This window comes from Camelus ferus, chromosome 3, assembly GCF_009834535.1.
Source record: "Camelus ferus isolate YT-003-E chromosome 3, BCGSAC_Cfer_1.0, whole genome shotgun sequence".
Classification (NCBI taxonomy): Eukaryota; Metazoa; Chordata; class Mammalia; order Artiodactyla; family Camelidae; genus Camelus; species Camelus ferus.
In genome coordinates, this window is record NC_045698.1 from 49,088,489 (window position 1) to 49,114,674 (window position 26,186).

The 26,186-nt window shown below is 45.1% G+C and overlaps 1 long non-coding RNA gene across 1 annotated transcript; it reads right to left on the reverse strand.

The window, feature by feature from the left end:
• Positions 1-348: 348 nt before the first annotated feature.
• Positions 349-8,972, reverse strand: LOC116659757. Its single transcript, XR_004315095.1, has 2 exons — positions 8,857-8,972; positions 349-892 (listed from the first exon to the last, which is right to left on the reverse strand). It is a non-coding gene; the product is annotated as an uncharacterized LOC116659757 (long non-coding RNA).
• Between the last annotated feature and the right edge of the window lie 17,214 nt (positions 8,973-26,186).

Sequence of the window (26,186 nt, forward strand, 5' to 3'; positions counted from 1 at the left end):
CCATCGCCAGCACCCCTCTATTTCCCAGTCACTTCTGAGACTTGGAGTACTGACCTAAATACAACAAGATGGAAGCCTGCATGAAGACAGGGGGAAAGGGGGACAGGTGGTAGCAGGAGGAAGGAGAGGGGAAAACCGAAAGACAGGCCCTGCTCCCTTCACAGCACTAAGTCTTCTGTTTGACATTGGCCCTGGGTCTCCAAATCACAGAGGCAAAGGAGAATTATGGTATAAGTGAAAGCTACGCTGGTTATTCTTGGTGCTCTCCACCTGCCTTGTATTTATCGGCAGTTCTTTCATAATTCTGGAATTTGGTGGTTAGTTATTTTTCAGTATTAGTGTTTCATCTTTTCTTTTCGTTCTTTTTTTTTTTTTTTTTTTAAGTCTTTGTGTATAGTTAACAAGAGGTTAGGGGAAAACTGCTAGCTTTGCGATGCTTTAAACCAGAGTCTCAACCAAGCCAATTTCTAGCAGGCTTTCACTTCGGTTTTCTTGAAATGGTACTGCTGCCTTGTTTCTGGCTCTTCTGGAGTAAGTTCAAAGTTGAATGCAGCACATCTGACAGGAAGCTTCTTGGGTAATTGCGGCAACTCGTGGGAAACCAAAGAGACAGCTAGTCTGTGCCTCAGGACGCTGTGGATATCAGAAACATATCTGCGTTGCTGGTGGCCAGTTCATCCTCATGATAACCTTGTGAAGTACGTATTATTAAACCACCTTGTGGAAGAGGAGACAGAGGCTCCGACTAGACAAAGAACTTTCCCAGTGTCACACAGTCAGTAAGTGACAGAGCTTGGATTCAAAGCACACTGGGGCTGACCCCTGACAGCTCTTTCTGTCATGTCTTCACGTGCATGTCTTGTACTTTTAGATGCAAGTCAGGTTTTCATTTCTGTAATAGAAAATTATTCATGTATTTTTACATCATTTGTTTTTCCTGACCAGTTTAAAACCAAAAGGATATTCTGAAAAATGGCCAATTTTTTTTTTAAATGCCATCCCAAGCGGCATGCCTAAACATTACATTGCATTTAGAAATAAAAAATCATGTGCCCCAAAAAAAGGATTAAAAATACTTTAAACTCTCAGGGTGAGGGAACACCTCCTGAAATAACCAACACATTTTTTTTTCTATTCTGAATTCAGCGTACAGCCTCAGAACCCTAATGTAGGAATCAACTGCAGCTTCCTGCAGGTGGGAGTTTTTCATGATGAAAATGAACAAACTTCTCACTTCTGTGAGCATACCACATGACCTTTGCCCCATATATTTTGTACCTTAAACAAAGCCAGTAACGTCAATTTTTGAGGGATCTGATAGTCACGCCGGGGCTTTATCTTCAGCCACAACTTTAACCCCTTGTCTCCTATCTCCCTGAAACAAGCCACACTAAACAGGAACATAAGCAAGTCACAGGTAAACTCCCTGCTTGGTTCCTTTAGGAAATTCTTTAGGGATTAGTGCGCCCTGATGGGACAGGACCTGGATACCGCAGTCAGAGCGCCCGGGTCCAAATCCTAGGGCTGGGTGCTTGCCAGCTGCTTTAGCAGGAAGGTTGTGTGTGGACGGTGCAACTGTGATAGGCGTACACTAGGTTTACGTTCTTAAGTAGCAAAGGATACCAAAATTTACCAAGATGTCTTACCAAATAGGAGACCACCCAGCGTACCCCTAGGTGGAGGAAGAGACTCCCCAGGTCCCCACAATGTATAGCTGCTGACCACAAGCCCAGCCCTATTGATTGCCTGAACTACGTGCCTGCCTGCTGACCAGGTACAAGTAATTATAGCAGCCAACCCACCACATTCCTAAGTGTTTGTAGCTCATCGAAGGTCAGTTTCCCAGGCATATTGGCCTCAGTAGGCTCAAGATTTAGGACCACCTTGGGCCCATTCCTGCAGCAGCCTGGGGCAAGTCAGAAAATCTGGCCAATGATCCGTTTCCTCTAGCACAGTAGTTCTCAAATGTGGTCCTTGGCCAGCAGCATCAGTAGCATCTGAGAACTTCTTAGAAGTGCAAATTTGGGCACCCCACCCAGAAATACTGAATCAGAAACTCTGGGGATAACACCCAGCAATCTGTTTTAACAAGCCCTCCAGGTGAGGCTGAGGCACACTAACGTGAGAGCCACTGCTCCAATACCTCATCAAGCTGTGAGACTGAAACAATATATTGCACCTGTTCTGCTACCATGAGCGTTTCTGCAGCATGAATGACCCCATCAGGATCGGCTATAAAGCAATGATGTCAGTGGAATGCGAAAATTGCCCATTAAACTGCACATAATTGCACATTAAGGTTTCACCTTGCAATATAAAAATTGCACACTGGTTTTCACCGTATCATAGGTGGGTTTTCCTAAGCAAGAGGAGCTGGAATAGCAGAAGTGGAGCCATAAACTTCAGTGGGAAAGAAGGTCAGGGGCGGGGCAGCTGCATCCTCAGTGGGCACCTTTTTGTTGTATTCCAGGAAATTGAGAACTGGCTCCTGCCTCCAGGGCTGCCTCCTCGGTTAGGCACATCCCAGCCTCTGGAGCTCTCAGCTTGGGGGAGGCTGTCCTGCCTACTGTGTCCATCTTGACAGTAGCCCCACTGACTCAGAGCTCCACTTCCTTTGCCCTCTCTCTGCCCCTGCCAGTGCTGGACTAATTAAAAAGTTGCCAGCTTCTCATCTCTCTTGCTTTTGTGGATTTTAATGCCCTCTGTGGGAGCTTCTGGCCACTGAGCTGCTGCCAGTGTGGTCCAAGTAACGTTCCCAGGTGGCAGTGATTGTTTGGGTTCAGCAGTATTGCATGGGGTTTGAATAGTCTATCTTGGCCCTATTTTTCCCATAAATGCTATTTTTTTTATACTGACTTTTGCAGGTGGCAAAATTTTCTGGGAAGTGTTAGTTTGTGTTACCGCAGAAATGCCTGTCTATGTAAAGTCCCTGGCACCTAGTATAAGTTTAATAATTCTTCTTATTTGTCTATGTCTACCATACCATATCCTTGAAACACTGGGAAAAAAAAAAAAAAAAAAAAAGAAGGACCCAAGAAAACCCTGCAGTGACAACTCCAGTGCAGAGCAAAGGAGCACCATAATAATTTTGATTCTGAAATGGTGAAGTTTTTACCCTCTTTGGTCAATGTTTTTAAAGATTCATTTGGAGCAATTCCTTTCTGCTTTCTTGTTTGTTTTTTTTTTTCCTTCCCCCAGTTTGAACAGCTTTTTCTAAGACATGGGGATGTTGTATCCACTTCTATGCACTTAAATCCTTAATTACACTCAATCTCTTTGTGACTCTGTAAGATGAGGCACTTAGAAGTAGCCAGGTGGAGACTAATTATCTTGGCCATGATTCCTGATGTTTACAGAGGATGGCACTCAGACCTGAAATCTTCCATCACCTCTGCTGGCAGGGACTCGTTCAGTCTCCTCACCTGACAAGTGTGGGAACTGAGGCCTGGCTCAAGGTCAAACAGCAAGAGTCTGGCCACGACAGCCAGCCAGGTGTCCCGGCTCCTGGTTCAGCACTCTGTGTGTTTGCTCTCCAGTCATGCCCTGCCTTCTGAGGTCATTTCTAAATTGTTTCCTTAAACATGGGGTCACCTGGTCAAAACTGGTGATCCGTAGGTCAAATTCAGCCCACAGACATCATTTGTTTGCCCACATATCATCATAAAACTGGAAAATATTACATTTGAAAACCAAAATCCTAGCTTTACTTAAAAATTCAGAACATCTGGCAACACAGTGAATAGCCCCACAGGGCAGCGGTCCGCTGGCGCTGAAGAGCATTTTCCCCTTCCAGCCAGGACGGACTCACCAGCCCCGCCACAGTCTCCGCCACTCCCTGTCATTTCACACACCTACCCACACCTCGCCTCACGCAAGCACATACATTCTGTATTAGTCTGCGGGGGCTGCCGTAACCAAGTACCCTAGACTGGGTGGCTTTTGTTTTCTCATGGTTCCAGAGGCAAGAGGTCCAAGACCAAAGTGTCAGTGGGGTTGGGTCATTCCAAGGCTTCTCGGGTGTAGAGGTGGCTGTCTTCTCATGGTCTTCCCTCTGGATGTGCCTGTGTCCACATTCCCTCTTCTTACAGGGACATAATTCTTACTGGATTAGGTCCCACCCTACTGCCCTCAAATTAATTCAACTTCCTCTTTAAAGACTATTTCCAAAAACAGTCAGATTTTGAAGTACTAGGGTTTAGTATATATAAACTTACATAAATTTGGGGAGGGGGAGCATGGGGCATGGGACATCAACCATAACATATTCCTTCCTCCTTTTATATCACCTGCTCAACCCCCAAGGCTTCTGAGGCTGCAACTGTGACAAGCAGCGGAACATTTTGGTTTGTTCTTTAACTTCCACAGTTTTGTGTCTCATTCCATCAGACAGCCCCTCAACAAAGTGCCTTAATAATGAAATGCATATAGTATACTTGAAAGAGATGTAAAATTTTAAAGACGGAGAGAATCTCAGGGACTATCTCCTGCAGTGGTTTTCAAACTATTTGAAACCACAGAACAAAAGTGAGCAAGAAACTAACAACGAAAATAGCTAAGCTTCATTCCTATGCTCCAAAATGGCTCCAGAGGGAGCTCCAGAAGGTTCTGGGCCTCCCTGCATGAAACGTGAATTGAAAATCACTGATCTGATCCAAATCATTTAGTTTATATTTGAGAAACCTGAGGCTCATGCAAGTGCCCAAAGCCACGTAGAGCCAAAGAGGAGAGCTGGACCGGGCCCCACGTCTCCTGCCTCCCATGCGGGTTCCTCTTCTCTCCGTGGTTCCAGTGAGGTCCTGGCATCAGTGGAAGTGGACAAGACAGCTTGAATAATATCATCAGGACAGGGAAATCCTGATATCGTGCTGGTGGGAGGGGAAGCCAGGAGCCCAGATGCTTACTGAGCTTTGCAGCACTGGCTGTGTGACCCTAAGGACAAAGGGCTTGACCCCTCTGTCCCTCTCCACATACAGCACAGCGGGGTCAGGCTCCATGGGCTCTAATCCCTTCCAGAGTCAAAGCACTAGGACCCCAGCATGTCACCCTTAGAGTAATTCTGCTCATCTTTACATTTGCTCGGTTGGTACAAAGGGACTTCATGAGAGCTTCTTGCCCCAGAGGCATATGTTCCAGTGATGGCAGGCTCACCCTTCCCACACTCAGAGCATCCCCCAGACAGGGGTCCTCACGCCCAGGCTGCTGGCCACCAGGGTCACTTGGAAACCGTGGGGCAAATCCATCTCACCTGCCTTCACTAATCTAAGTTGTTTTAAGCCTCGAGTGTTCTCCAAGCAGCACGTAGCCTAAACAGTAAGATGTTTGTCAGGGTTGTTTTCTGGGAACTTAAGAGTCAGCTGCGTCTACTTCAATTTAGCCAGTTAAGACCGGCTAGGACCACTGCCCCTCCAAGTGGGCATGCGCGAGTGGCTGCTCCGGGCCCTTCTGTGCAGAAGCCGGCAGCCTAGTTACGCCTGCACACCTTTCCCCAATCGCCGTTCCCCACGCTCCCCACACTCCTGAGGCCTGGGACCGCCCCGCTGCTTTATTGGTCATCCCATAAATACCCTAAGCCCCTTGCTTTCAGCGGGGCGGGTTTTACATTTTCTCTACTGTCTTCTCACTCGGCTTCCTCGCAAATATACCCTTTCTTTACTCTCTTTGCTGCAAACCTAGGCCTCTCAGCTTTTTTGCTGTGCGCCAGGCAAAACTGGTTCAGTAACTAATTCAACATCTATAGTCTAGCTTGCTATCATAGGGAAAAAAAAGTAAAAATGAAGACGTTGTGTAGAAGAGGCAGCACCCTGCGACCCTCTCTTAGTAACGGAAACTAGGGGCTTTTCACCACAAGGAAAGTGGAGGGGGGTTAGGGGGGAGAATTGCCGTGCTCTTCGGGAACTGACTTAGGAGTCTGAAGTAGAAACGGGGGAATCTGGTTTCCGGCTAACACTCCAGTGATGACGACCTTACTGTTTCGTGAGGTTGCCCGTCGTGGGGTACACTGACGTCCCCCAAGTAATCAGTACCTCATCCCAAGCCAAAACCTGTGGTGCCAAACATCCAAACTTTGGTCACCACCTACGGCAGGTTTCTTCCTCTTCCCCGATACATAGCTGGGCCACGTTTCCAGCCTCCCTGCAGGTAGCTGTAGCCAGAGAACAGTTCTGCCCAGTGAGCTGTGAACCGGCTGTCCTGTCTCTTCCAGGCTTGGCCCATAAAAGTCTCCCCACTGTGATCCTTGCTCTTTTCTCTTCTGCCCACAGAATAGAAAGCCCTTTAGAGACAGGAGGACAAGGCCTAGGACCCTGAATCACCCGCATCCCCACAGCCTGGGATGTAGGCAAAGAGCGAATTTTTCATTCTGTCTAGTCATTGGCTTCAGCTAGCATTTCTTACTTGAATATGTGCATCCTTTGAAGCATGAGACAAACTCCTCATCCACTTGCCAGACCTTGAAATATTTGAGGCTAGTTCTCATCTAAAGGTGACAAGATGACAGTCTCTTTTTCTCTTAGTATCTTCACCCTTTTGACTTTTCCTGATTCATGTGATTCCCCAGCATGCTTTCCTAAACACCCTGCATCAGGACAGGAGGTCAAGTGGAAAAACTCACTGAGAATCTTTCTGGCTAACATTTTCCAAAAACCTAAGCTTTTGGTAGGTCAGAAGGGAGTCCCAACACAGAATATTTGAGAGAAGTGTCATCAATGGTAGGAAGATGACTGAGGCACCCAGGGCTTCTCCACCCCCAAGATGAAGCCCCACGAGTTTGTCTCAGCCAGAGTTCTGGGGCAGAATTAAGCCCAATCCCCGAAGGGATCCGTTGCATCTAATGCAGTAACTTTCCTCCTCTACATCTGGAGAGACGCTGGGTATTCCATCCTGGGGGGAGTTGTAAAAACCGAGTACTATAGCTTAAATGAGGAGCTCTACTCAAAGGCTGGCCAAAGTGAAGGAGGAGAGGAATCAGAGCAGAGGGAAAGGCGCCAGGGAGCCCCCGGAATGCCAGGTACTGGCAACGGAGCCTGGCTTTGCCAAGCAGTAGGGTCCCAGGAGAAGCAGCAGGGTGGCAAGTCGCAGCCACCTTCGCAGAGATGCCAGCCCCTGGGGGCTCCAGTGCAGCGAGTGTGAGCTTGAAGGAGTGAGGCCGGCTGAAGGAGGGTCCTCGCAGCTGTAACCTGTAGCACCAGTTCTTAAGGATTCTATGGGGCAATGAACGAGTACCTTTTGAAGACAATTCAGGAACTTCCTAAAATTGCCCCGTCAGGCCAGGTATTCAGAGGGGGCCAAATGATCAAGCCAGAGACTGTTCAGTGAATGCTTCCTACTGCAGTCTTGAGATAAGTAACCTCTTCCCCAGGCTGTTTTTTCATTTTTTCCACTCTCAACAAAGAGCTCCAAGACACAAGCCCAGCCCTTCTTCAAATGCAAAATCAGTCTTGGGACCTCCTCGAAGACCTTGCCAGGCCCCGAGTACGCTCCTGACAGGATGTAGTGGTTCCCCCATTTTAGGTTTTTCCAGAGGGATCTCCCTCCTTTAAGGTCATCAGGCTCCGGAATTGTACCCAAACAGCAATTTTGTTGTAAAAGTCATTAAGTCTTGCTCTAGAGACTCCTGAAGAGGGACCAACAACTGGGCAGGGCTGGCTGGCAATACACTGTCAAGATTATAAATTTAGCAGAAAGATTAAAAAAGAAGTTTTTCAGCAAAAGTAGGTATTTAATAACTACAATGTCAGATGCGGGCATCACACTGACGGTCCATGCAGTGTGCTCGGCACGCGTGAAATGTGCGATTACATGCTTAATTGGGGAAGATTCCTGTGCTGTCTTTAGCTGGGGGGCTCTGCCTTTTCATGGGGATATGGGGAAACGGGAGAGCGCAGATCAACCCAAACTATTTAAAAGCCCTTGAGAGAAGATTTAAAGGGGTTGAGGTGGTTTTATTCTGGTGCTAAGGTGGGGCTACGCAGCTGCTTTCAAATACCGTGAAGTTTAGTCCCAGGACACAGGCCTCCTGAGCTCAGCCCCGGGCCCCTCCCAACTCAAAGCACTTGAACTCAAATTCTGGCTGAGATCGGCTCTCCTAAGTGGAAAGTCGAGTCGAACGCCCTCCTGTCCCTGGGGAAGCTTCCTCCTGAGGCTCCCACATCACTGTCTCCCCACCCCATCCATTACATCATCCCTGATTCCCCAGCTACCCAGCCAGTCCCCGGGGCCCCACTGAGTCTCATGCCCTGCTAACCTGCCCTTCCGCCCTCTTGCCCCCACTCCCTTGGGGACTCTCTTCGTGTCTTGCTTGTAGCTGTGCCACTGCCCACCTGGCCTCCCTGCCTCCCACGGCTTCCCCCTCCTCACCCACCAGCCCGTTTCCACACTGTGCCAGCGCTCCCACCCAAACAAATGTAATGGTATCGCCCACCCACGTGAACACCTGCTGTAGACTTCGTGCAAGTTCAGAGTTTTTCAAAATAGTATTTTTTTTTTTTTTTTTTTTGGATTCCTGCCTTTGGCTCCTTTTGGATCCAATCTCCTTGGCCTTGTTCTCAAGCCCCTTTACAACGTGGCCCACGCTGACCTCCCCTCCTCTGCCCCTACTGAATGCTCCGCCCCAGCCATGTTCGACACTCACCATGCCTTGAACCTCCTCCTGCCTCCCTGCCTTTCTTCTTGCTAATCCCTGTGCCTGGAATGCCATTCCCGTCTCCTCCGAGTGGTAGAATCTGAGCCATTTCTCACAGCGCAGGTCAAAAATCTTCCCACCTAGGCCTTCCTGAACCTAAGCCGAACTCATCACTTCCTCCTCTGGTCCCCATAGTGCTTGGCCCTGGAACAGAACTTGGCACACGTTGTAATTACCTGTGTACGTTTGTCTCACCAGACGGTTGCCTTCTTAAAAATAGGAACCACGTCTTATTTATCTGGGTCTTCCTCTAATACTTAGCACAGTATCTGGTGTATAGGAAATGTTTGATTATTGTTGAAGGAAAGAGAGCTCCTAGTTCAGAGTCTCCCCAGATTACCTGACACATCCGGCCTGGCTGGGAGCTGGGAGTGTTCCGCTTGGAGTAAGAGGCAGGATTCCAGGAACTGCTTACTAAGAAGTGAGCTACAATGGTCCATAATGGCTCTTGCTAGGCATGGTTTTACAGCCCTGGGTCTGGAGCAAAGCCAGTGGTTTCCACCCTGTCTGTTCCTCAGTGTCGTAACTGCACAGAAGTCCTTTATCAACCAGTCTGGCCACAGCACAAACAGGTGGGGTGGAAAGCAGGGGCAGCCTGATTCTTTTCTGGTTCCTATGGCTACCAGGCCACCATTGATCCACTGGGACCTGTCTGTGTGGGCAGTGGATCCACCGTGAGCGGGCTGGCAGGGGAGGAAGGGAACGGGAGAGCAAGAAAGAACTGAGAGAGTGTGTGGGCAGAAGAGCACAGGAAGGAGGCTTTGGTGTTTGTTCCCACAGGAGACAGTATGATTTTCAAGTATGTAATATTTTTTTGAAGTTCCTTTTGCTCCTGCCTCAGGGCTGATGGGACAGATATCACTATTTTAATTTTACGGATTAAGATATGGAACTTGGAGAGCCTGTCATGTGTCCATTTAACACAGCGAGAAAGTGGTGAATCAGGAACTACTAAATCCTAAACTTCTGATCCCAAATCCAGGCTCTTGCCAGGATGCCTATTGATTGTGTTGCCTTCTCCCACACCCACCCCCAAAAACCCCGATAAGACGGGAAATCGATCCCCACTGATGAACACAGCTTAGAGCACACGCTGGACTGCTGGCAAGGGACTAGGGTCCACCTCTGGGGTGAATAACAGGGCACTTCCTCCTGCAATCCTACCGCATCCTGGGCGCGTCTCAGAGAGAACGTCCGACTCTGCTGTGGTTGTCCCTTCACCCGTCTGTGCCTCTGACAAGGGAATAATGGTTCTTAAGCCTGCATCCAGGGGTAACTGATGAATCCCCTGTGATTGAATTTTCTTGCTCAGATAGAAGGTCCATACTTTTCATGGATCTTCAAAGGAGTGTAAGAGGCTACAAACGGCCACTCTGCTCTGAAAGCACATCAAGCCTGGGAGGTTTCTCCGCTGCCTCCCACAGTGCCTTTCGTATAAAGTGCTGGCTGACCGGATGGGTGCAGGCAGGCCTGACTCTGTTTCTCTGTCCAGCTCTAATTCTACAACTAACTGAACTACCGTGCAAATGGACTGATGCTCTAGATGGGAGCCAGTCAATGAGACAAAATCTTAGGGAGAAATATTTGAAATTGAAAAAGACATGTTTTTAACCCTCAAGGCTATTAAATGTGATGTGCCTACTCGCAATCAACATTGTTCTTCCAGTCTTCCCATCCCTTTACCGTCAAGTAAAAGCGAGGATCTGCCATCCCCAAATGCAGCAGAGCACATGGAGAAATTGTGGCATGTGGTCCAGCCCTGGCTGGTTATGTTTTACATGCTATAGCCATTTCCCTGTCAGAATGAGAAATCTACATACACACAAAAGCATTAATTTTAAATGGAGCATATCAGAAAGTCACAGCTCAGCAAAACACAGCTTTTTTTCCTTGACAAATACTGAATAAGTTATATATGCACGCTGTGGTTTTAGAGACTATGGGGTGATTTGAGACTTCAGTCCCTCCTCCGTGAGTGCTGGACTGATTTCAAGAAGATAATTAAAGTCAGTGATACCTGGCATATGAAATCGAACACCCATCCTCTACTCTCTGGGTTTGGTAGATAAAAGATAATAAACCTGTCATAAACCAAGACAAAGGGCCACCAGGGAGTGACAGAGCCCTCTCAGGCTTAAATGTTGTCAGGATGGGCAGTGCAGATCCAGGGTTGGTAAGCACCCAAGCCTCCTGCTAACCGAAACGGAACAGCCTTGAAGGAAAACTGGCCAAGCCCTGACAGCCTGGAAAGGAACAGAGACGGGGAGAGATGTGCTGGAGAACAGGGCTCATCTGTCCTGCCAGAGCTCCATGTCCCCGTGGCCAGAATCTGTCACTCGGTATTTTCACGCCGCTATCAGTAAGCCACACAAAAACTACCTGGAGGCGGAATCTGACTCTGGCGTTTAGATGCCAGAGGGTATAAAATATCCTGCCAAGGACAGACTTTTACAACCCTGTGTTCCTCTCCCAGTGACTTGTATTCTTATCCTGGTCAGATTAGAAAGAGGCGGCAGAGTACAATCAATGGATTGAATATCAAATCAAAAGTCCTAAGGTCTGGCATCTGTTTTTCAGCTGCTGGACAAAAAGACATCTGAGGCTTCAGGAGGTCAGTTCAACTTACTTCTTACACCATTTTGATAAGAAGAATTCTTTGTAGTTTATTACCTCACTTCTACGTTATCTTATTTATCTTCAACTCTGAAGTAAGCAGAACTGGTATCATGGTTCCGAGTGTGCAGATAAGACATGGAGGATCAGAGACCCTGAGGGGCTTGCCTGGGTTCACACAGCAATTTCTAGAGCTGGGTCCCAAGTTTTCTGACTCCAAGTCCAGGGTTCTCTGCAATACAGTCTCTTCCCTTGCAGGTTGTAAGAGCCCTGCTAACCCTGAAACAGCTGCTCAAATGTTTCTCACACTGGCGAGTCATCTTATAAGTAAAACCCTCTTATAAAAGGGACCTCTCAGCAATTTGATTTAATCCTTTGGGTGGATCCAAAAGGTATGCATTTGGCATTGTGTTCTGGTCTCTCTGCAATGATCTGGAGTCAGCTTTATTTTCAGTAGTTTAATTACAAAATATAGCCACGTTTATTATGTTACTTTATTCTTTTAGGACAATTATCCAGTCTAGTCTAAGGCCTTAGAAAAATTTTAAAACATTGAAAAGGTATTATTTAAGGGAAACTTGCTTTATTCATTCAGTTCAAGAAATATTTATTGAATATCTACCAAGCACTATCCATGGCATTAAGAAGACAGAAGTGGTCAAGACTCCTTCTGTGCAAGGAGCTTAAAACAGAGAGGAAGTCAAATAAGAACTGGTTAAATGCAAAGAAATACACTGAGACAAGAGCAGAGGGTCCTGAAAGCACAGAGAAAAGGCACTTGATCTGGTGTTGGAGGTCAGAAAAGGCTTTCCAGGAGGAGTGACGTTAGTGCCAATGATTTAGACGAGTAGGATTTTGCAGAACTTTCAAGCCTCGACTATACCTCTAGGGCCACTGGGGAACACTGACCAACACTCAGCATGCTATACCGTTGCCCACTTGTTTACTTTATCCACACTATTCTCTTCGCCAGAATACCTTCTCTTGAATTTGATTCCATATCTTCCACCCTTCAAGGCTCAGCTTTAATGTTGCTTTTGTTAGGAAGCCTTCTCTGACCTTATTTTAAGAAACAGAAATGAAAGTAACTTGAAAAGAGTCAAAACACAGGATTCAAGTTCTATCACATTTCCCTTGACCTTTCAGCCCCTCAGTTGTATTCAGTCATTCATAGATCACTTCGTCCATTCTTTAACATTTTACGGATAAGTCACACTGTTACAGAGGAAACCTAAAGGGGGAAGATTATGGCCACTCCTAAATTCTGCCAAGGCTTGTGTTATTACAGCATCTTGGTCTTTGGCCAAAGCCAAGGAATAAGAGACGACATTGCTCTTTGTCTTGGTTCCATGGGACCCCAGTTGGGACATATGAAGCAGCCTGAAGGGTAACCACCATCTGATCTGACTCCTTGGTCAACTGGTGGCAAATTTGGGTGAAAACACGTCAACATTGCATTGCAGAAGACCTCAGTTTTTTTTTCACTCTGAAATTACATACCGGTTCTTCTGGCTATCATCAAATCTCTACACATGGGACCAAGACAACTGTCTCCAGAGATACCATGGGGACTAAAGAGAGAGACGGTATTCACATTATGGACAGAGTTTTGCAAACTCTCCGGATGTCCTAACAATAAGTTACAGATGTTTAATCCTAAATTAAGAAGCTAAATATAATGTGGACTCTACAAGTGGCAATTTTCTATAATTTGAGGAAAATATCTGGTAGCTCAATTCCCCCTAGAAATGGCTGGCAGTGGTTTTACTCTGTTAAACATCTCTGTCAACTTTTCATAAGGACAGGATCGTCCAGAGAAGATCAAGTGTTGTGTTTTTTTTTTAATAAAATTGATCAAGAAACTAATTTGAAATTTCCTCTGGACGTGTAGGTATTAGTTTATGATAGAGGAAGTAAGAGGAAATCAAGGGACCGATATTCACATTTGTATTCATTCCATCAGACCACTTCCTGGCTTTTCTTATTTTGTGTTACTGCTTTGTTCTTTGTTTTGAAAAGAAACTTCGTCAGTTTTCCTGTGGCATGCCATTTTATCTACTTATTCTGCTTACAATAAGATATCAGCCTCATATTGGCAGAGCAACTTAACGACAATGATTCTTTGTTCCAAAAAAAAAAATGAATAGTACATTATTAAAATAGAAGGAAGTGTGTTTCATTCCTTACTCTGAATATTGTCCTGGAACTAGGCGCTTTACAGCCAAGTGAAGCAATAATGCAATGCACGCGGATCTTGCATTTACCGTGAGGGTCTCTGAGTATTTACCAAACTGTGGCTCGTAAATCAACTCACTTCCAGTAGGATGCAAATGTTGCTTTAAGTTTATAGTCAACTTTATGGAACCACCATGTCACCAAGCAATGTATAGACTATCTTGTTGAAACTCTGAGGGCTTCCAAGGAAAGTGAAACCAAAGTAGGAGTAGGCTTACGAAAGACGATAGGTGAGTTTTGGGAAAAAAAAAAAAAAAAAGAGGGAAGAAAGTAACATATAAGAGAAACTGGGAAACCCAAAGCTAAAGCAATGAATTTCCTAGACAACTAGCAGTTAACTCCGGATTCTAAATCAAATGGCTGTCAGAGTAAATGTTTTCCTTATCGCAAACTGGCTCTTATCTGTGTCCAACACATTCATGACATCTGAAGCTGTTTTTTCTGCATGGGAGGAAATGTCTCAACATTTTTTTTTTAAAGATCTTTAATCATCTAGATTGTATTCTTATATTCACAAAGTTGAAATCTGTTTCATCCTAAATAATGATTCACATAAGTTGCCACATACCATTGTGATGTGAGCATTTAAATCCTCAAATCCACATTAACTCAGATCTCACGAAGTTCTGAATTTGTGGGAAGCAGAAATCGGTGGAAGATTATGCTTGTGTGGTTTGTCAGGTAGTGTCTGTGATGGGGCAGAGACCAAAGGTGTGGGCAGCTGCCGCCCAGGGGACCCCCACATTGGAGACACACGGTTGCCTCTGCAGACCTTCATGGAGAAGGTCCTCACACCTTTTCTCTTGGGAAGAATTTGGTGAGCCCCATGCTCAGAAACAAGGTGGAGGGCAGAGGGGCCTACAGGCCAAGTTTTCCAACTACTATTTCAGAACCAGGTACCAGAGGCCAAGTGTGGGCAGCGGGAGCTCGGCTTTAGCCTGAGTGCCTTCCACTGCTGGGCTCAGAGCTCCCTGGGTCTGCGCTGGTGGCTGGGGCCTGAGGCAGTCTATTGTCTGGGGTCTGAGCAGCCTCCTGGGAACCTGCCACGTGTGCCCACCACTGGATTCAGTCTGGGTATGTTCCAGCCTGGTAGAATACAAAGCAGAATTCCACTCTCTCCGGGAGGACCAAGGAGCTCTGGGAGGCAGCTCATCCTAAGAGCAGGCGGAGCCCAGAATAGGGCCAAAGAAAGTAACACAGCCCTAATGTTTGGAGAGGGCAGGGGGAGGCAGTATGGGTAAACCAAGAGTGTTCAAAAACAATGGAAGCCCCTAAAGGAGTTGTACATCTGTGTCCGCACCCAGCAAAGCACTCAAAGTGCAGCCTCCTCCTGCTCTGTTTGGTTTCCTCGAAGAACAATAGCATTCACGATGATGGTGTCGTTCACGGACGATGCTGTGGTACCTTCCTCTCTTCTCGCCTACGTCTCTAACTCAGGCTCTTCTGCTTGGGTTCTTGGCAGCATCTTCACAGTGATCTGTGACAGCTGCTGTTCGGTACTTGAGGGTAGGGACCCCTCCAAGGAACCCCACAGTAGGATTATCTCAATTCAATGCACAAACTCCAATGTTAGAGAAACAAATCATCTATCTTACAAATATTGTCTATCTGCCAAGGAAGAGTTCTCATTTCTTTCTAGTCTTATGCTCCCTACTCCTTCCTCCTTCACTCCCTTCTCTCTTCATGCTATTCCTCGTTGGAGCTGGCTGCCCAGGCCCCACGGCCAACTGCCTCCACGCTCTCCCTCAGAACAGGCAGAAACGACAAGAATCCTCGACTTGCCTTTTGACTCCTTTGCCTGCCTCTCTCCCTCCCTTTTTTATGTCTCTTGACTTCCTCCCAGGGAAGTGTTTTATGCTTTCAAAGTGCTCCCACATTGCTTATCTGTATCCAGTGTGTTAATTTTTAACCCCAAACTCATGGATCCAAAAACTAATGCACTCGGGTGGCAACGTTTCCATCTTGATCTTGTTGCCTGTTGCTGATCAGTGACAAGGTCTACTGAGAAATACACAAGGATCTTATGGGTAGCATAGCATCTTTTAAAACTGCATTTTTGAATCCCTATTCTTCTACCATTGTGGGAAATATGACCTCTCTTGGCTTCTGTCTCCCCAAATGATTTCTCTAGCTTTGGTATAAAATCAGAGCAAGAAGCAGAACAGGAGAGATCTAGGTGCCAAGAGGAATTGGTCAGGATCCAACAGTCAGTTGACTTCTTTCTTTTCTTTTGTCAATGTCAAGGATACATCTCCAGAGGAACGCTAGACTGCCTACCCCGTAACACAGTCTTGAAGTCTCAGGCACATCCCAATCTCTCTTACAATCTCCTGGAAACAAAGGCAACTAGTTTTTACCAGCCACCTCAGAGACATGCTCATCAGATTCATTCCTGTTTAACATGCATTTCTTAATTATTCATCAGCAAGACATAAAATCGTTCATTATGAGAAGAGGTCTCCTTTGGACATGAATTTGCAAAGAAAAGGACAAAGTTTGTAAAATATTATGCTTTTAAGTTTATGTACATAAAATTGCTTCTAAAACTTCAGCAAGCCGGTGAGTAAAAATCTTCCTGGGAAGAATAATGCAAAGGCATTCCCCCGACTTGAAAAAAATGTTATCAGAGTCCATCTTCTGTGGGCTCCTTTAGTAATCTAAAGGGTGAGATTAGACCTCATTATGAACTACTTATATACAGCATTTGAGATGATGGGAAAGTAATTTGAAGAATTCGGAGCCCGGTAATGAGTTCCCTTTGAAGTTGGGGAGGGGTGGCACTGGGAACAGAGTGTGAGATAATTGCTGGTTGTCTCCAAGGAGTCCAAATGTCGATGAAGCTTCTGTGTTGAATTATTAAAGATGCTAACCTCAGAGAAAGAAGGAGGGACATTGTCAGGAACCCCTGGACTATCAAAAAGACTGCATCTTGGTCTAAGGATCCACTATGATCCACTATTGACCTTCATCCTCCTCTTGCCCTCTTGGCTCCCACCTCTGTGCGTGCTGCGTCTTCCATCTCAGGCACTGAGAAGAACAATGGGAACAGGAAGAATGGAAGAAAACCTGCTTAGGGGACTTGACAGGCAGCATCCCCCACGGCAGTTGTGAAAATATCCACCTTTGTGCCTGAGGTGCCCTGCGGGAGAGCAGGGCTGACAAGGACCCCTCTCCCAAGTATGTTCAGGAAATCAGCAAAGGTTGGCCCGACTTTTTGAAGCTTCTAAACTCTGCATCTGGGTGAAGTCCCATTAATGCCTCCCTAAGAAACCCTTTCCTAGGATAAAAATGCAATTCTGCTCATGGCTCTTTCTTGCCACTCATTCCAATCTCTGCTGTTCAGCTCATGAAAGCTTTACTCCGGTTAATCAAGCCACACCTGGAATATTCTCCCAGGATCTATTGCCAACAGGCCTCAAAGTCCACCTGCCGTGTTCTGCATTTGGCCTGAGTAACCCTTATTCTAATCAGCAGTGTGCCTCTTGGCACAGCTGTGTGGGCTAGGGGACTTCTCGTGGAAAAGGGGAGAGATGTGCTCACTTCTTGTGCCAATTCCCAGAGGCCCCCTTGGTCCTAGAGGCATTTTGCAGCCATGCCAGCAGAGCACCAAAGGTGACAGAGGAGGAAGAGCTTGGCCACGGTGGCCCAGGGAACAAGGTCAAAGACATGACCTCACCTCAACCAATTATATCTGCAAAGACTCTATTTCCAAATAAGGTCACATTCTGAGGTACTGGGGGGTGGGATTTCAACACAGGAATTTTGAGGGGACACCATTCAACCCAGAACAATATCTAAGTCAGTCATTCCCAAATCCTGGTCCGGGGCTGAGGCAGATGGAAACTGCATCCTCCGTGGCAGATTAATCTCCCCCAGCTAAAGTCTTGTCTGCTGTGTGACAGGCCTCAGCAAGTCACCCTGCCTCTGGCAGAGAGAGCTCCCTGCTTCCCTTTGTATGCTTTCCACTGGCCAGACACTTGGTCTCCCACTGCCCACTCTCCCCTGACCCGGGAGAAGCAGCCGGGAGGAGAGGAGGGGTGGCTCTGGTTTCTTGACTTCTCTTGGCCCCCTCAGAACTCAGACCCTGTTAAGGAGTGGGCCAGCAGGACTTCCTTCCTGAGTGCCAACCTAGAATACCAACAGGCTTTCTTAAAATCACTGGAAATGAAATAATAGAAAGACAAGTGTAACGACCAGGGTGAGTGGGATGGTGCGTCCTCGGAGAGCGTGTTCAGAGGCCAACAGATGCCTCCTTGGTTGTCTTCAGAGAGCAGGTCCTGCCAACTAGAGGATTTGGGTATTGCTAAATGGTGTTTTTGAGGTTGGAGCACCATTTAGTAGCTCAGATTAATCCAGACTGAGTTCTCCCACCAATTCTCCTCCTCTAACCTTCCTCTACACAATAATGACCACCCCCAACAAAGGCTGAATGTAAATATTACCATGTGAAAGTACTTCCAGATTGTCAGAGCCCCAAGTGCCACCATGCACAGGATACGCCAAGTTCAGTGAACTAACACCAGGTATGATGTTTCCATTTGCATTGGAAGAATTATGACAGACTGGATTTCTCCCACTGAATGCAATTTTTAAATGTAGTTCCTAGAAGCTGGATATTGGGACTCCACTTCGTGTCATAGAAGATAAATCTTCAAATCAACAAACTTGTAACAAAAAAACAAGTCTCTAAAAGGTGATTTGATTAACAAAAATTTTACTTAATTATTCGACATTCAATCATTCAAAGTATCTTTCAAAATATACATGGGTTTGGAGTCATGGACCATGTGTTACAAAGGATGGCCCAGCTTTCTACTGTTCAAGGCTAAGTTGTCCTTTTCATACAATGATGAGAAGAAATGATACTTTGGCCAATTAAGGACATTAAAAACAAAGTAAAATTGGCCATCCTAGTGATCTGTCCCGTCTCTCTCCACACACACAGATACTTACTTTTTACCCTTTACTAGGTTATGACATTCAGAAATCCATAAGCACTGGCCAAAAAAACCAAAACCTAGAGACAGTTCAGATGATACAGTCTCCTGTAAAAAAGACTTTAGCAAATATCTGAGGAAGTGAGTAAAAGACCTGATCAAAAAACCTCCTCTGGATGAATGGACATAGAGATTATCACAATAAGTGAAGTAAGTCGGTCAGAGAAAGACAAATATCATGATATCACTTATGGTAAAATCTTAAAAATGATGCAAATGAACTTATTTACAAAATAGAAACAACTCACAAACATAGGAAAAACTTATGGTCAGGGGAGGGGAGAGAGGGATAAATTGGGAGTCTGGGGTTGGCTGATACAAACTACTATGTACAAAATAGATAAACAACAAGGTCCTACTGTGTAGCACAGGGAACTATAGTCAATGGCTTGTAGTAACCTGTAATGGGAAAGAATACGTATCTGTATAACTGAGCCACTATACTGTACACCAGAAACTGACACAACACTGTAAATCAGCTACACTTCAATTTTTAAAAATTAGGATTTCAAAATCTGTAGATACTGACAGGCATATGCAGAAATAGATACACAAGATTATACTGTATAGCACAGGGAAATATATACAAGACCTTGTGGTAGCTCACAGCGAAAAAAAATGTGACAATGAATATATGTATGTTCATGTATAACTGAAAAATTGTGCTCTACACTGGAATTTGACACAACATTGTAAAATGACTAAAAGAAAGTTTTAAAAACTTAACATTAAAAAAACACACAAAACCTAATTCCCTCATACCTTCCCCTCCTAAAAAAAACTCCTCCTGACTATACACACCTGCTTAACTCCAAAAAAAATCATTTCTTAACTCCATCTAAAACTGAGTCCATATGTGACACAGGGGTCTTTACTTCTGCCTTCGTTCTTTCTGCTGCCATGAGCTCCATGACACTTTCATATTCGTTTCCCTCTGTGACTGCTGGCCAGTGAGCCGGCTGTCTCGGACTGTCTAGGGAACAGGAAGCAGATGGAAAATAAATACAGTTGAGGAGCTCTGGGGGCAGAGCTACAGACAGGACAAGAAAGCCAAGAAAAAAACAAACAGGAAGGAGACTGGCCCTTCTGCCTTTCATCCCTGGCAGTGATAGATAAGACGTTAACTGGGCTCAGTTTCAAATTCTACCCAGCTTTTACTCCAGGGTAGTAAAAATCTATACCTGCTTTTTTTTTTTTCCTAAAGGATGATCAAAATAAGCTCTTAATAAGTAATTGCAGCTCATTTCAAATGCTATGGTCATCATTACATCAGAGATGTATAGCATGCAGGAATGGACTCGACTTCAGCACAAATCTTGCTGGCGTGTACACAGGGCACGTGTGTTAAAGGTAGAACACTGATTTAGACAGAGCTTATGTGTATTGAAACAGAGCCTTGGGCCCAGGTCTTAGAGTTTTAAGCTATTGGAAACCACAACTGTGTTGCCTTCATCATTCTTCCTGTGCCTACTGTTCCCCATGCTTCCCTTTCCCCTGGTCAAACCCAGCTTTAGCACAGAATCTAAAACCAGTCATCGACACCTCATGATAAACTTAAGCCAAGCGTTATCTGATTCTACACTCTTATTCTTATTGTGAATGCTTTATACTCCAAGCCGATTCCATTTGAGTTTCCTCACTTAGAATTTCTTCCTTAAAACCTCCTCTTACTGTCTGATGTGTCTTCAGTACTCCCCACCCTACCCTCCTCCTCCTGGGGGCTTTCTAGGTGATCAGTATGAACGGTGGTTAACACGCTGGAGCTGGATTACCCAGATTCAAATCTTGAGCCCCCCCATGTCCTGACTGTATGCCCTTGCCAGTGCTTTTTAGTCTGGGCCTCAGTTTCCTCATCTGCAAAATGAGGAGAATACCAACACTGCCTTATTTGCAGGATTATTGTGGTGCTTGACTGTGGTAAATGTAAAGCTCTTAGAGCAGTGACCAATACTTAACGACCAACAAGTACTGGTACTTTCATTGTATTCTCAGAAATTATTAATGTGTATATATTTTCCTTGATACTAAATAAACAAAATTTCAAAAGCAACTGGCTCAGCAGAAAAGAATAATTTCCAAAACCTTATATCTTTTTTCTTTTAATTTTATTTTTTATTGGTGTAGTTGATTCACAATGTTAGTTTCAATTGTACAGTAAAGTGAATTCAGTTATACATATACATGTCTTTCAGATTTTTTTTTTATTATAGGTATTACAAAAAATTGAATATAGTTCCCTGTGCTATGCAGTAGGTCCTTGGTGTTTATTTTATATATAGTAGTGTGTATCTGTTAATCCCATACTCCTAATGTATCCCTACCCACCACCTTTTGCCTTTGGTAACCATAGTTCGTTTTCTATGTCCATGAGTCTGTTTCTGGTTTGTAAATAAAATTTGTATCTTTTTTTAAGATTCTACATATAAGTGACATTATATGATATATCTTTCTCTGTCTGACTTACTTCACTTAATATGATAATATCTAGGTCCATCCATGGTGCTATAAATGGCATTATTTCATTTTGTTATGAATGAGTAAGATTCCATTGTGTGTGTATAAATATACCACATCTTTATCCAGCCATCTGTCAATGGACATTTAGGTTGCTTCCATGTCTTGGCTATTGTAAGTAGTGCTGCTATGAACATTGGGGTGCAGGTGTCTTTTCGAATTAGAGTTTTCTCCAGAAATATGAGCAGGAGTGTAGGATAGCTGGATCACATAGTAAGTCTATTTTTAGCTTTCTAAGGAATCTCCATACTTTCTTCTATCGTGGCTGCACCAATTTACATTCCCAAGGAGGGTCCTTTTTCTTCATACTCTCACCAGCATTCACCATTCATATAAGCCTCTCTTTTCTTCAGATCAGCACCTTTTTTTTTTTTTTTTACAGAATTCTGTCTTTATGATCATTTTGTCCCATGTAAGACTATCTTGGTGACATTTATGTAAGATACAGTGTTTCAAAGAATCTTTAGGTAGAAATATATGTAGGACAAGAAAGTCTCTTAAATTTTAATCTTTTTTCCAATATAGGCAATTCTCATTTGTTGTTACGAATCTAAAACTTTAATCCTTTTAGTGTATCTTGATTCAAGCCACACCTGACTTTCTACAAAATCTATTTTAATCTCTACTACCAATTTTTAAACGTTATTGGATGGGAAGTTTTTTGAGGGGAAGGCATGACATTCAATGAGTTAGCCAAGGGGGAAAATAGTGGACTTCATCTTAAAACAATTTTTACAACCCTTGACAGCTACAGTATGGCACTGTGGCCAACAGGAAAGAAACCATGCCTGTGAGGCAGTGTTTTCTGCCTTTGGCAAGTCGTGTCCTGTATTTCCAATGTCTTCCTGTTTACTCCAGGCGATTCAGCAAGATATGCTGGATCTTCCCTCAGCCTAATGCATTTAAATGTCAAAGGAATCATAAGAATTGTAAGGGGAGAAGGGAACGGGGAGAAGATCTTGTCCCTCTACCATCGCCCGGTGTGAGTGGCATCCTGGTTGGTCTTCACCAATAAAGCTGGCAGAGGACAAGGATTCACTCTGATTTACACTAATTGCAGTTTTATTTTGTATTAACTGTGAAATTGTTGTAGTTACATTTCCTTCTTGCCTATGTTTTAATGTGTGACGGTGGAAGAGCACGTTTGGAGGAGCAGCGCAAGGAGTATCACCTCCCACTGAACGCCCAGGTCAACCATGGCTTCCTGTCTGGTCCTCCAAGGTCACCCAAGTCGTGAAGCTTCGTGGTACCTCTCTTCTGCAAAGCTCAGATCAGAATGTCTATCTGCAAAGGATGCTCTGTGGATTAACTATCAAGGGTTTTGAGACTAGTAAGTGCTTGGTAAATGCCGATGAGACACGTCAAAGAAACTATTATTTGTTTACCTAGCACGTTATTCCATCTACTCCGTGTAACTGCCTGAAGCATAAAACTGCCTTGAGTCCCCTTTTTCAATTGCCACTCGACTTTGGCCTCCAGATGATCATCCTGTTTTAATTACAAAGCCTTGGGTTTTCAGCCATAGCCATGGAGTCCATCTTTAGGGTCTGTGTTAGGACCAGAGGGAAGGTGCTCTGCCTTGGGTTTAGTTGGGAATCACCTGGGCAGCATAAGCCTGGGAGTTTTAACAGAGACATTTTAATAGTTACTTTAAGGAAAGCTCAGCGGGGAAGAAAAGCCAGGCTATGGGGGCAGAGTAGGGGTGGTGACCGTCTTCTAAGCTTCAAGTGGAATCCAGCAGTGGGGCCGGAGACCTCAGAAGTACATTAGAAGAGACTTCCAAAAATATAGACTTTGCAGTTTCTTTGAGTCCTATCTCTGTGACTCAAAATGTATTTGAAACATGCTAGGGGAGAAAAAAAAAAGCATCGCAAGCATCTCTGTCCTAAAGAAATTAAAAAAAAAAAAAAAAAAGGCATGCTGCATTTGCCCAACTTTTCACAGGGAAAAAGAAAATAAAGATGAGTTTAATAGTTTGGCTGCAAAGCATCCAGCTCCATTCTCACCTCGGTGCTGACTCATTCAGGTCCTTGAACTCGTATCTCCGTCATATCCCCCCTCTGCCTGGAAAGAAAAAATGTAATTAAAACAGCTCTCTCATACCTCCCAAGTCGTAAAGATTAGAGTTAGAACACAGAACTTCAAAGGCGAAAGGCTCAATATAAATTCCAGCGTTATTGTCCAGACATCAGTGTGAACTGACAGAAATGTGCTGCTTAAGCCATTCCTACCTGTCAGCAGATCTAAACGAGGACGGCATTGATATGCTGAGGGAAGGGCAGGCGTGGCGGGGACTGGGCAGCACACTCAGGGCCAGTCCTCGCCATAATACCACTTAGTGGTCCACCACCATAAAGATTAAATGCTACAGGTTAGTGTCTACCTGCGACTCGCCCCACCCCTCTGCAAAAGAAATGCATATTCATCCTGCCCCAAAAATGCGCAAGGCTGTGCCTAGGGCTTGAAATACAAAAACAAAATGTAGTTCTTACCTCTTGAGAGCTCACATTAAAATAGGAGACCGGTGCATTCTGTACGTAGTCTAGAGAGAGGTGAGTCTGTTAAAGCTCAGAGCATCCCGAAGGAAGATCTCTACCAAAAAAACTACCCAGTAATTTTGTAGCTGACTTCCATTAGCAATGACTTTGGCCAGCTTCCTATTCTCAAATCAAAAAGATGTCCGTGATATTTGAATCTACAACTGCTCCAAATTACCCCTGAAGATATTCTTGATGGGACTAGGATGAAAACTTCATCACCCTGAACTCAGAATCAGTAAGCTTGAAGGAGCCCTTAGCCCCCAGATGACAAATGCCTCCACCAAGGTTTGGCAGCTGACTAGCCTCGAGATGAGCTTCAGCATGGCCGGGGGTGTAGAGAACAGACTACTCTGTGTGTGTGTGTGTGTACACCAAGGACAGCATGCCACATTGCCCTATCCTGCCCTGGGTCCCTCCTGACTATTTGGTCATGAGTAAATGACGGACAAGTTCGGGTGTTGCCTCAGATAGTGCGTCCCCCTCCACCTAAGTCTTTGGAAGCAGCTGTCCCAACCCTGTTCTAAAGGTCACTAGACCCTGACCTCCCTTAGAAACCTAATTCCAACATCTGACCCTACAACTACAGTTGGAAAAACCTGTCCTACATGGAAATAGAATCCCAGGTCAGCTCTTCTCTGGAAGTCTAGAGAGACCATTGTCACACCTTTTAATTTTCCAACCTCTCTCATTAGAGTTTGGCTTTCCTCAAGGACAATTAACAACCGATTTTCTTCAAATTCCCTCCAGTTTTTTTCCTTGTGTCTTTGAAAAATACGGATTTAAGCTAGCTGGGAGAATGTGGGTATCCATTTCCTCATCCCTAAAATGAGACAAGATGATCCCTAAGATTCCTTTTGCTGAGGAGCTTAGTCCTCGAGAAACTCTGCACAGTAGTCGAAAGCGGGGATCAGCACATTTCTTTTCTGTAAATGCCAGAGAGTAAACATCTTAGGCTCTGTGGCCATAGTCTCCATTGTAACAGCTCAGCAGTGCCGTTGTAGGGCGAAAGAGGCCACGGACGATACATAAGCAGATGAGGGGGGCAGTGTTTCAATAAAGCCTTGTTTACAAATCCAGGTGGTGGCTGGATTTGGCCTGTAGGTCCTAGCTTTCCAACCTCTGGTCAAAGTTCAAAAACAATATCCTACTCTGCAAGTCCATGCCACCCCTCCTGTCCCGGCATCCAGGCTCAGATTTTCTGAAATGATGCACAACCATTCAGCAATCAGTGGACTTAGGAATTCCTCAGTTGCCTATGTATATAACACACACACACACACACACACACACACATGGAGTAGAGATAGACAGGCAAACTTAAAGCAGAATGTCTTTTGTTTTTTATATCAATCCATTCCTGACTTTCAGGGTGAGTGGATGCCTACATTTTTGTTTATTGTGTTGTGTAATGAGACTCAGTTTTTTCATTTCTTGGGCTCTGTTTGCCATCAGCTACAATACAGTTAAGGAAGAAAGTTCCTCCTGCTCAAAGCATTGTCCATGGACCAGTCACCTCAGCATTATCTGCGAGTTTGTAGAAATGCCAGATCTTGGGCCCCAGCCCAGATCTACTGAAACAGAATCTGTGTTTGAACCAGACCCCAGGCGACTGGTATGAACATTCCATTTGAGAGGCACTGCTGTGCACAGTATATTAGTCAAAGGTCCTGGCAAGAAACAGGCACCAACCAAGGGTAGAACAAAAAGAAAGGTGTGCCCAGAATGAGATGAACACACAGGGGTGTAGAGGAACCTCTGGACTAGCAACAGCTGCAGCCCTTCCTGTCCCTGGGGCCGCGGGGACACCAAGGAGAGAGAGTGACACTTGCACCCATTTTGCACTAGAACCATCGAGGCGAGCCTGCCTGGTAGAGCTGTCTCCAAAGAGGGAATAGCAACTTCTGGGGACACAGCACCCAAACAGGGAGAGAGGAAAGAAGAAATAGCCCAGCCTCTCCTTCCTCCTGCCCGCCCTCCACATGCTTGCTGCTACCTCCCATTGGCTAAACCCAACCAGAAGACAGAGCGCAGGGAAGCCCAGAAGGCATTGTGCTCCAGGGCCGGGCTTCCACGTACAGAGCAGAGGATGAGGGGAAGCGACGGAGAAGAACCAGCACAGCCAGGAAGTGCTCCAGCTGGGGTGTGCTCCCCCCACCCCGACTGTAGGCTGGGTCCCCCCAGCTGGTGTCTACCATCTGCCACTGGCCCCCTCACTGGGAGCTCCATGTCCTTGGTTAACACTGTCATGGCTTCTCCTTTGATTTAGAATTCGAAATTGCTCAACCTCTTGCCCAAACTCCAACACCATTTTTTAAAAAATAGCGAACAACTTCTCCACGCCACCTCCAGAAAGCCACACCTCAAAATTGTTTCTCCATTAAACAAGTTTCTGCTGTACAGCACAGGGAACTATATTCAATATCTTGTAGTAACCTATAATAAGAATATCAAAAGGAATATATGTATGTCTATGGGTGACTGTAACATTATGCTGTACACCAGAAATGGACACAACATTGTAAACCGACCATATTTCAATAAAGAAGAATGCGAAAAAAAATTCTCTTATTGTCCAGTAAAATTAAACAAGCCTGTTTTCGGCCATCA